Below are 12,314 nucleotides of genomic sequence, written 5' to 3'. Positions count from 1 at the left end.
TGCCATTAAAATCATATCCTTTGTATTAATCCAAACATTGCTTGAGAGTTTTTTTTTTAAATTACAAATGATGGAAATTTCTTGTGAATCATGTGAAATAATGAACCCCATAAGTTAAAGAAATAATTTAAAAAATGTAACACATTTTAGCATATTCAATATTTTTTTATCATCAACCATTTATTGTGATTTTTTTTCTTGAAAAGGCCAAACTATGTCTTGTTCAATTCCTGTTCAAAATCTTTCAAATTTTGATACTAAGAGTTTAAAAATTTTACCGGTAAATCTTGATTCCAAATTAACAAGTTTTCCTCTCCAATACTTTGATTTTGTCATTTTATGTAGTTCTATGAATAATGGTCATTGTTATTAAATTCTATTATACTCATGCTAAAGTTTAGTCTTTATTTTCTTTTTTTAACTAATATTTCCTTTTGATTTTAAGTTAACCAACTAGTAATAATTTAAGAGGTACTTTTGATATGAAATATTCTTCTCACTCTTGAAATCATTTTTTTATTATTGGTTATTTTGAATTGGGCTAATTTATTACAAGAACATAGTTTTAAGGAGGTTAATGATATTTAGAAAACCTCAGGGGATGGTAGTGAAACAGTCAGAAACCTTAGAGGAGGTTTTTAAAATTATCCCAATGATCTAATAACAAAACTTATCTAAAGATTCTTCTATTAATCATTTTATCTTATTTCATGTGTTGGGCTTGGGTTTTGTGGGATAAACCCAAGCCCAACATCATGTGTTGAAGTTATAGATTAATTTGGAAGGTTCTTATGTCTATTCTTTGTTAGAAAGTACTCGTCTAAGTATCAAATTATTTAGGAGAAAATTGATCTTTTCAATTGGAACATGCCCAAATAAATTAAGAAATAATTTTAATATGAGAAAAAGACAATTTTATTATTAGTGACTTAGAAAATCCTTACTTGAATTGAAAAAACCCTACCTTTTATTAGATCAAATCTTTTTATCTAAGTTGTAGACAAGGAACTTTTAGAGAAAAAAATAAAATAGTAAAAATAACTAACAAATATTCTTTTTCAAACTTGATAGAATTCTTTTTCACTCTTTGCAGCACTCTATATTCTATATTCTAACTCAAAGTTTGCATTACTATCACTCCTAGAATCAATCATACTTTTTTGGGACAAAATGAGGATCGTAAATGGTCTAATCAAGTTTGGTTCTACTCTCAAAGTCTTTAATTTTTTTTTAAAAAGGAGAATCAAAACCTTAGAGGAAAAATATTTTAAAAATAAGAGTTTGAAAATCAAATATGAGATCTTGGAATCTTTTCCCATTTATGAGTTTAAAGTTTCTTTAACCTAAAACACAAAAGTTAATCCATAGTAAACTGTGAATTCTATATTTTATATGTTAACTAGCAAAATGCATGTGCTTCGCACGTGTATGAAATGAATAATGTTGCTTAAATTTATGATATTGAACTTAAATCAAAATTAATGTCATTAGATGCAAGAAAAATCAAATGTCAATGAATCTATTGATGTTTAAAGTTGAATTGGTCCTATTTTATAGTTCTTAGAGCAAATCAAAAAAGAAAAGAATCCACTATCAAGTGCAAAACCATGACTATGGCTTTGCAAAGATATTCAATTGATTAAGTTGAAAATTATATATTACACCATCAAATTTTAAATTCTAAACAAAAAGATTGAAAAAAATTCTACAAATTCTTATACAACTAATAACAAAATTGGTAAAAATAGAAAAGAGTTGTATGGTGTACAAGCTTTAAAGACTTTCTTTCTTCATCCATTCTTTAGTTTGTTGTCTACTTTATTGTGCAACATATGAAGTGATTTCCTTTTCAAAATTAACAAGCTTTTTTTTAAGAATATTTAATATAACATTATGAGATAACTTTTATTTTTTACATTATGAGTTTTTTACTTTGTATCATCATTGAAAACGGTATTCTTTGCTTTAAAATATATAACTAATAGAAACTCATGTAACTTACAAATTTCAATATTATTTAGCTTTAATTTTTATTGCAATATGGACTCGGTTCAATAGAATTTATGAAAGATATGTACAAAATCCTAAGAGTAACAACTATGATTCTTATTATCTAAATAAAGTTGTCGAAAAAAATTCAAAAGGATAAAACATTAAGATATCTAATATAACATAAGTCTAGCAGTAAACCTTAAATTTGTTGTCTCATCTTTAATTGTCATATTGAAATAGTTGGCATGAAAGCATATGTGTTTTAAAGACTCATTTATTCTTCAATTTTTTATTTTAGTTGCATAAAGACAACACTACTATTTTTTATTTTTTGCCTTTTTTTTATACTTATCAATGATTTTCTTTAAGAAGAATATCAATCCATTTCATTATTAAATCATAATACAATTCAAAGTATCTTAGTAAAGGATATAGATATATTCATATAGGATTAATTCAGGCTGCAGTAAAACCTTTATTCCATCTAGGAGTAGATGCTCCTATATATTTAGTTTTAAGAGACACAAGACTTAAAAGATATAAAACTTCACTTTTATCTATGATTCAAACAAATGTATGTAATGGACCAATTTACTTTAATTGTGCTCCAAATTTTTCTGTAGATTTAACTGATCCACATATTTTGAATTCAGTAATATTAGATATTCATTTACAAAGTAATGAATTTGAAAAACATACAAAAAATTTTACTGCAATTTCCAGAATGTATTATAGACCTTTATCTTCACAATTAAATCCAAAATTCATTATGACTACAACTTTAAAAGAAGAAACAACATTATTAGAGGTTGATGCAGATAGACCAACTACTTATACTTCACCAAGACTCCCAACAAATCTATGACTCTCAACAAGCCCATTCCAGAGTCCACCACCATCGCCGAGAAACACACTGACACCAATGACAATGGTGCCAAATCCAAAGAAGCAGGAGGCAAAGGACATAAAGGCCACTTCTTTGGAGGAGGCATTTGACACAAGCTGAGGAAGATATATCAACATGTTTCGGGTTACCTCACAAGGAGTCGAATACACGTATTAGAAGCAGAGTTGACTTCCTGAAAGAGTCCGTAAAAAAGAATATTTAAAAAGATTAAAGAGTTTAATCATACAAGAAGATAAGATGCCAAAAATAATTGAACCATTTAGTATTTCAAAATTAATAGATAAATATGCTAATATAAATAGTACGAAAAAAGAAACTACTAAAGATCTTCAAACATAAATTAATAATTTAAAGGCTCAAGTGAAACAATTACAACAAGAAATTATAGAATTAAAAACTAAAGATTTAGAAATAGAAGCCAAAATGACATTAATAGAAAATAAAAAAGATCAACCTTCTACTTCAAAAACATTAACTACAAAAGAAATAATTATTCCAGTAAAACCAATAAATGAACAACAATATCTAAATATAATAGAAAAAATGACATTTCAAAAGTGGTATGCTTTAGTCACAATAATAGTAGAAGATTTTAAAGAAACATGTGTAGCTTTATTGGATTGTGGAGCAAATTCAAGCTGTATAAAAGAAGAAATAATTCCCACAAAATACTGTGAAAGAACAAATGAAACATTAATGGCAGCAAATGGAGAAAATTTACAAGTAAAATATAAATTTACAAAAGGATCAATATGTAATAACAATTACTATCTTAGACATAATTTTTTAATTGTAAAAAATATAAGTAATGATATAATATTAGAAACACCCTTTTTAATTCAAATATATCCTTTTTCAGTAGGATATGAAGGAGTCTCTACTAATATTATGGGAAAAACTATTACTTTTAAATTTTTAACTCCAATTAGATAAAAGGAATTACAAATATTACAATCATCCTCTATTTATAAAACAATAAATACTATTACTAGAATTAAACAACATATAAATTACATAAAGGAAGAAAAATTTTATTTAAAAATTGAAGAACAATTAAAAGAAATAAAAATGCAAAAAAGAATTTTAGAATTAGAAGATTTAATTAAAAAAGAAGTTTGTGCAGACATTCCGAATACCTTTTGGGATAAAAAATAACATATGATAAATTTACCTTATGAAAAGGATTTTGATGAGAAAAATATTCCAACAAAAGCTAGACCTAAACAAATGAATACTGAATTACTAGAATTTTGTAAGAAATAAATAAAAACATTAATGGATAAAGGATTAATAACACTTCAAAATCATCTTGGAGTTGTACAGTTTTTTATGTTATGAATCAAGCTGAAAAAGAAAGAGAAGTTCCAAGATTAGATATTAATTATAAACCATTAAATAAAGTTTTACAATGGATTAGATATCCAATTCCAAATAAAAAGGATTTATTAAATAGGTTATATAATGCAAAGATATTTTCAAAATTTGATTTAAAATCAGGAAATTTGCAAATAATAATAGCTCCTGAAGATAGATATAAGACAGCATTCACAACACCTTTTAGCCATTATGAGTGGAAAGTAATGCCATTTGGATTAAAAAATGCACCTTCAGAATTTCAAAATATAATAAATGATATATTCAACCCTTATAGTTCATTTAGTATAGTCTATATTGATGATGTGTTAATATTTTCAGAATATTTAGAGCAACATTTTAAACATCTAAATATATTTTTGAAGGTAGTTAAGAAAAATGGATTGGTAGTATCCGCATCTAAAATGAAATTATTCCAAACTAAAATAAGATTTTTAGGACATGATATAGATAAAGGAACAATAAAGCCAATAAATATAGCTTTAGAATTTGCAAATAAATTTCTAGATGAAATAAAAGAGAAAAATCAATTGCAAAGATTTTTAGGATGTTTAAATTATATTGCAGATTTCTTTCCTAAATTAAGATAAGAATGTTCCATATTATTTAATAGATTAAAGAAAAATCCTAAGCCATGGTCTGAAGAACATACTCAAAAGGTTAGATATCTTAAAGAAAAAATTGAATCATTACCATATTTATGTCTTCCTCATTCCAAAGCTTTTATGATAGTAGAAACCGATGCATCAGAATTAGGATATGGAGGAATTTTAAAACAAAGATTAGTTGATTTAAAAGAAAAATTAGTTAGATTTCATTTAGGAACATGGTCTGATCCACAAAAGAATTATTCTATTATTAAAAAGGAGATTTTATCTATAGTATTATGTATATCAAAATTTCAAAATGATTTGTACAACAAAAAAATTTTACTTAGAATAGACTGTAAATCGGCAAAAGAAGTTTTACAAAAAGATGTTCAAAATATAGTTTCAAAACAAATTTTTGCTAGATGGCAAGCAATTTTATCAGTATTTGATTTTGAAATAGAATTTATCAAAGGAGAAAATAATTCTCTTCATGATTTTTTGACAAGAGAGTTTCTACAGGGAAATGGAGCAAAGTAAGCAATTGCTCAAGGCAATCCGAAAAAGATACAATGATAAAAATAATACGAAAAAATATCTTCATATTATTTCAAGAGATACAATACATTATGTAGTTTAAGGAGAAAAAATTAAGAGAATTGAAGTCTATGATATTCCAAAATATGATGAAGTGAAGATGAGACCTTTAAAAGCTATTATTAGTATTAGAAAACGATGTTTTGCAAAAAAGAGAATGATTGATCTTACAATATTATAAAGAGAATGGGCTAAAAGAGTCCATGAAGAAGATGATGAGTCAATAGAAGGATATAATTATGAGATCAGAGAGAAAAAACAAAAATTAAGTTGTATTATTTGTTAAATTTTGCAGGATTATGGATTCAAAAGCAGGAAGTTCTAGACCTAAAACTCCTCAAGATTATGAGATGAGTCTTACTCCTGTAACTCAAAATAGATTTCAATTATTACAAGATTTTTCAGCATTGACTTATAGTCAAATTGCTCGTTCTCAAACTTTTTCTCAAATAAGACCAATTCAACAAATTCCAAGAACCCCGGAGAAAACTAATGAAAATCCCTATTTCACCAAACCCTTTACTCAATACATTACTTTAACTAGATTTCAAGAAGTACTTCTTTATAATACACTCAATTCCTTTACTCAAAGACTTTTCCCTTCAAAATGCTTTTGCCAACCAGATGACCCATCCAAAAATTTAGATTATTATGAATTAATTCTCACAAATACTCAATCTTTAGAAATTTTTCCTATTCTAGATAAAAAGAACCCAGAAATAATCAGCCATTCAAAATGCATTATAAAGAAAGTTTGTTCTCCTAATGAATGGACTTCTCTTTATTCAAAGAAATCCTTCTCAGTTAGGTTTATTCCAAATGGATTCACTTATCAAGATTACAAAATGGCATGGTATCGTGTTTTTTTGTATAGATCTTTCAATCATTCATGGTTCTTCACATTCAAAGAAACTTGCAACAGAGAATTCCCAATTTGGTTTAATCATTGGTGGCAATGGTTTGGACCTCAAAAAGAAATTCTACCTCCAAACGTTTTAATGAGATTTCAGACTTATCTCAAAAAATGCCAGAACCAACCCTGGTATATAATAAAGCTAATAAATATAAAAAGAATGAGCATAATAAAGAACTTACAGAAAGTCAGAGTAACCTTTGAAACGGAAGCTTTAAATTGTAGAGCCTTTGAGATGAAATCAAACTTCAAATCTTTTAAATATTGAAATATGATAACAGAAAGATTTAGAAATTAGAAGTAAGAGGTTTTCAGAGAGTTTCATAGAACAGCTAAAATACTCGATGCCTCTACATTGGGTTTTGAATGCTATTTATAGAGTTTTTTGCTTTCGAATTTCATCTTCATTGATTGCCGATACTTTTATTTGAATTTCATTTGCTTTTTTTCTGCCGACACCTTATCTTCTTCTGATTGGTTGCTTTTGAAATTTGGCCGACAACTTTATCAAAAGTCTACCGAGTCTTGAGCACAAGGACCATCGAAAGGATCAAAAGTACATTCTGACGATGACCTAATTGACTTATCTTTTTTGTCTTCTTCTTTGTTGTCTTGCTTCTGCAAATAATTCAAATATTCTTTAAGCATCTCCGGATTCTGCATCATCTTCTGCATTAAGAAATCATTTGCAATTGTCTCTGAGGCTGAGCTGTTTGATTTTTCTTTTTCTTTTTTTTTTTTTTTTTGTAGAGTTGTTGGGGTACTAACTTCTTTTACTGCTGATTTGGATTTATCCATTTGAACTTTTCTCCTGTTTCTAAAAATCTCAAAACATTCTTTTGATCACAGAATTCTTGGTTGAATCCTATCCACCATTTGATCTTGAATTCTCTGACTAGTGACATTGAAAGTGATTTTTCTAATTCTTGATGAATTTTGAAACTCCAGTAAAAAATCCATGGAACTTTGAACTCCATGTGAAATAAAATTGGCCTTGTATTCTTATTATCTAAATAAAGTTGTCGAAAAAAATTCAAAAGGATAAAACATTAAGATATCTAATATAACATAAGTCTAGCAGTAAACCTTAAATTTGCTGTCTCATCTTTAATTGTCATATTGAAATAGTTGGCATGAAAGCATATATGTTTTAAAGACTCATTTATTTTTCAATTTTTTATTTTAGTTGCATAAAGACAACACTACTATTTTTTATTTTTTGCCTTTTTTTTATACTTATCAATGATTTTCTTTAGTGTTTTTACTCTTTTATGGCCAATAAATGTTGAAGATAATGTCTTGGAAAGTTACATTTTCTATCATATAGCATAATTTTTCATATTTTAGTTACCGACTTCCAATTTTTTAAAATTTTTTTTATCAACTAACTGTTAGTTTAATCCTCACTCTTAAGATACTAAAATAGATCTTAAGCAATGCCATTTGATAACTAACATAGTCATAATGTTTTAATATTTTATAATTTAGTCACTTAGTACTCATAAAATCAATCTAATTCAATAAAGATATTTTTCTACATGAAAGAGGTTATAAATAAAAGAAATTCACATTCCTTATACATATCTGACTGGTCTGGTGTACACTATACGCACTGAAGATTTACAATTATTGGCTTTAGCTTGTTATAGAAGATATTAACAAAAATGTATCAACTATACAATTAAAAATATTTATTTAGATTCATAGATATTTTACTTCGACTCTTTAGAAATTTTTTTTAAGTTACATTTTGACTAATGTGTTTTGAGAATTTTTTTTTAAATTTTAGTTTGGAAGAAGTTCAAATACTTTCTAATTTTTATTTTTGTGATACAAACTATGAAAAATGTTTGATAGAAAATTGTTTTTACAAAGTTAATTTTATTTGTCCATGTACCCTTTTTTTTATTTTAAATAGTTTGTCACTGACATTTGTGGTTATATTTTGCTCAACTATTTGGTCACCATATAATTTATCAAATCTCTTTTGGATAAATTTGTCATTTACAATTAAAAGTTATCATATATTATTTTATTACTTTCAAATCGCATTTCCATAAAAGGTCAACCATTTCCTCCAATATTCACATATTTAATAAAATCATACATTTCTTTCATTAATATATTATTAAAATATCTTACAACTTTTCATTGAAGTAGAGATTTTTCCTTTATATTTTTTCTATGTAGTTTTATTACTTTCTTTTATAAAATTTAGCTTCAAAGAGAAATGCCTGACAAAAAAAGAACATTCTGCATCAACTAAAAGGCCTAACTAAACTAAAAATGGTAAATTGTAACTATTAATCACCCAAAAGATTGCTAAAATTGTATATTAATTGTGACTTGTGTTTTTGAATATTAGTGAGAGCACGAGAGTGTGAGAGAGAGAAGCCAATTTACAAGTTAAAGTCAATTCTTTTACTATTTTCAACCAAGAGTGTCACTTTTGATTTTTAGAAAATAGAGATTTATTCACCGACTAAAACGAAGTATTGAATCATTCTTGCACAACTTATGAATAAGATTTTCAGCCACTAATTTTTATCTTTTTACTACATGTACAAACTATGATCACAAAATTAATAAGCCAAATGAATGTGTAGAAATGCTTGTTCTACACTCCAATATTGTGTACCACGATAAAAATCATGAGAGGTTGACCTTAATACCTTGCCAAGATATTGCATCCTCATCTGTAACCAACTTTATGGAGTTTAACATATACACGCTACATTTTCAAATGGCAACTTTAAGAATCTTTGCCATTAGAAAATCAAATGTCTAAACTAATCCATCTTCTTATAACTATGTCATTTTTAGTCTGAGACAACTAAATCATTTAACATTTTTAACTTTTCACTAATAAATTGTACTAATTGTCATAAAGATTGCTTGTTCGGGTCTTTCTTTTTAATATGAAAAATAATTATTTGACTCTAAATGTAACTTAGATTTTCATTCTCACCATTGTCATGCTTTTTTTCTAACTTATATTGCTAAAAAAATTAAAAAGAATTAAAATTGAGAATTTTTGATAATACTATTTAATATCTACTATTAAAAAAGAATTAAAACTGAGAATAGGTATATGATAATACTATCTAATATCTACTATTATAGCCTTTATCTATATAACATATAATGTGGTAAATTAATCCAGTAAACGAATGTGGTAAAATGATATCCTATCCCGTTTTATCTCATTTGAATTCAAGATCGGTTGTTACCAAATTGAGAATCTAATTATCAATTCTGCACCATAGTCGAATTTAATGAATTCAATTCACACTAATTTCGTACCAAATTCCACCTTACAGGTTTCAAATTACCAAATTCATTTCATAATCGATCGGTAAACCTGTTCGCACCGATTTATACTCACCCCTAAAAGAAGGGAATTGGACCTCTCCGGTGGTCAAGTGTTTAAAAGAAAACATGAGAAGTGCCCCGGCAAATGCCCAGTTCACATCAGCAACAGGTGAATGACCTGATGATCTAGGTCAAAAATCCTAGCCATAGTCTTTTTTTTTTTTTGTCAACGGAGTGGGTGTCCGGGTCAAGTCCGTAAAGGCGGCCCGACTAATCCCACTTCGGCCCGGCTCAACGCCCCAACCAGATCTAGCACGTTAGATGCACGGAAAAGCCGATGTTGCTGCGGAGGTTCAATCCCAGGACCTGACGGTCCCGAGGAAGAGGCGCCAACCACCAGCCCATTCATGTGGGGCCTCCTAGCCATAGTCTATAAAGACTAAAAGACAAAACTTTTTTATTGATGGACACATCCAAATCAGGGATTACAAATGTTTCATCCGATTGAAAAGTACGTGACCAGTTTGTGATGCAAGTGGTAATACTGTATAACTTTCTATAGCAACATCCTAATCTGGGACATAATTTAACCACGGGCCTAAAAGGCCGGAAAAAAAAATTAAAGAACATGTATTCTCAGAGCCACCATAATTATGTGAAAACTAGAAAATCCCAGTAGCATAGTTGTTCCAGAGCAATTTGTATTATTTAATCCACTTGAAGTCCAGCTTAGTCCCTGTTTGATAATTCAATTCAGTACTTAAATTTAGTATATTCAAATCTTAACATATTTAGACGTATTTGATTGAACATTTAAATTAGTTAAGTGGCATGAATTCTATAGGTTTAATTTGTTCATAGAAATAAGTGATGAACTATTTACTTATGATTTAATATAAAATACAATCAAATATATCAAATTTAGTACTTAACAATTTAATAATTTAATAAATTTAAATTTCAGATTTCAGATTTTAATTTTCATACTTCAGTTTTTATCAAACGCACTAATGAATAAAACCCCACTCTTAACTTCATTCCGATCCACAGCTCGTGGTACGATGTAATACTAAGTAATTGTACTTGGGTAAATCTATATACGGATCTTTAGTATACATCAATAGATGTTTATCCATATAAACCTATACATTAATTCTACTTTGAAAACACATTGAACACGAAATACAAATAGAGATATTCCAGGAGTCGAGAAAGTCATTCATGCTGCTGAGGATAAACAGCTAGATTTCCTGGGCCGTGGAAATATATGGTGTAGTTCACTTTAAAGGGTCAGTGTCAGAAAAGGGGTCCACTTTATCATGCCACTATAACGAAGAAGCCCAGGGTGAGATTCTGATTGCTTTCAAGCCCAGTATTGACTTTTCTAGCCTAAAATTGTTGAAGATTGTCCTCATAGATTTTAGGTACTTGGGGATGTACACTTACTGAAGAGATTATGATAAGCCAGGAGACGTAATTAGAGTATGGTTCTGGTGAATCCCGCTGATTTTTTTGGAAACAAATAGGGTATTAACTTCGAGAGTTAACAGAATATATTGCTGCATACATGACATTTTCCTTGAGAGGAAATTACTTGTACTTGTAGACATGGTTACATTCATGGAAACAATATAGTCTGAAAACACTAACCATTTGGACAATTGCGGTATGCTATTTGTGCAAATATTATTCTTAAGAAAAAAGTTGTCCATCTCTGCAAAACAAGAAGAGGGTGGGTTAGTACTATGGCCAGTTTGGCCACCTCCGGCCTGACAGAAGTCATAGAAGACTAATGGAAGTGCAGAAAGCTAGAATATTGGTTCAACTGTTGCAAAAGAACAGGTTGATCATAGTTTTCACCTCACATTCTCTTCAGCTAGAATCATAAATTTCGAAATGGATGTCCCAAAATCTGAAAGAGAACGAAAGAAAAAGGAAGGGACCAAAAAAGCAAAAGAAAACAATGATCGCCAGAATTGTTAAAGAATGATTTTACTCCTATGTTCAGTCATTTCTAGTTGTGTCATGATAACGTATACGTACTAGAGCAAGAGATGAAACTTATTATGAGCAAGCTTCCTAGGTCAAGATTTTGCATTACATATTACTAATGCAGCAGAGTGATTTCTAGGCAGCATCTATGGAAAGCTATACTTAATTTAAACAAAGGGAAACATTCAGTTATCGGGTTCCCACATAAAACTTACAATCAACAACAGTATCTTCTAACAAGTCACAAGGGTCAGAAACCTAGTGCTGTTTCCATCTTAGGACAAACATTGAGAATGTAGGAACATTTTAACTCTCAAGCAGAATGGAAAATGATACTTCACTCTAATCTGCCTATGTCAAGAGCATTAGTTTGGCTTGCCATATTCTGATGCATATAGGTGTATTTAGCATCTCACAGAACTTTGAAGCCACGGATGTCAAGATCCAGAATCTTATCATGCTATGCAAATGCAATGTCATCATATAGTTAGTCAATCTAATAATATGTAACTGGTGCTATTACTCATGAAATCCATTACATATTTGCACTCCATGCATGGGAGGGAACAGGAAACTCGCAGAAGGCAATAGATGGTGGTGGGCAAAGGTAACCAAGTACAGATGAATGAAGTAAGGGGAG

This window comes from Coffea arabica, chromosome 7c (assembly GCF_036785885.1).
Source record: "Coffea arabica cultivar ET-39 chromosome 7c, Coffea Arabica ET-39 HiFi, whole genome shotgun sequence".
Classification (NCBI taxonomy): Eukaryota; Viridiplantae; Streptophyta; class Magnoliopsida; order Gentianales; family Rubiaceae; genus Coffea; species Coffea arabica.
Note: the sequence above shows the minus strand (reverse complement) of the source record.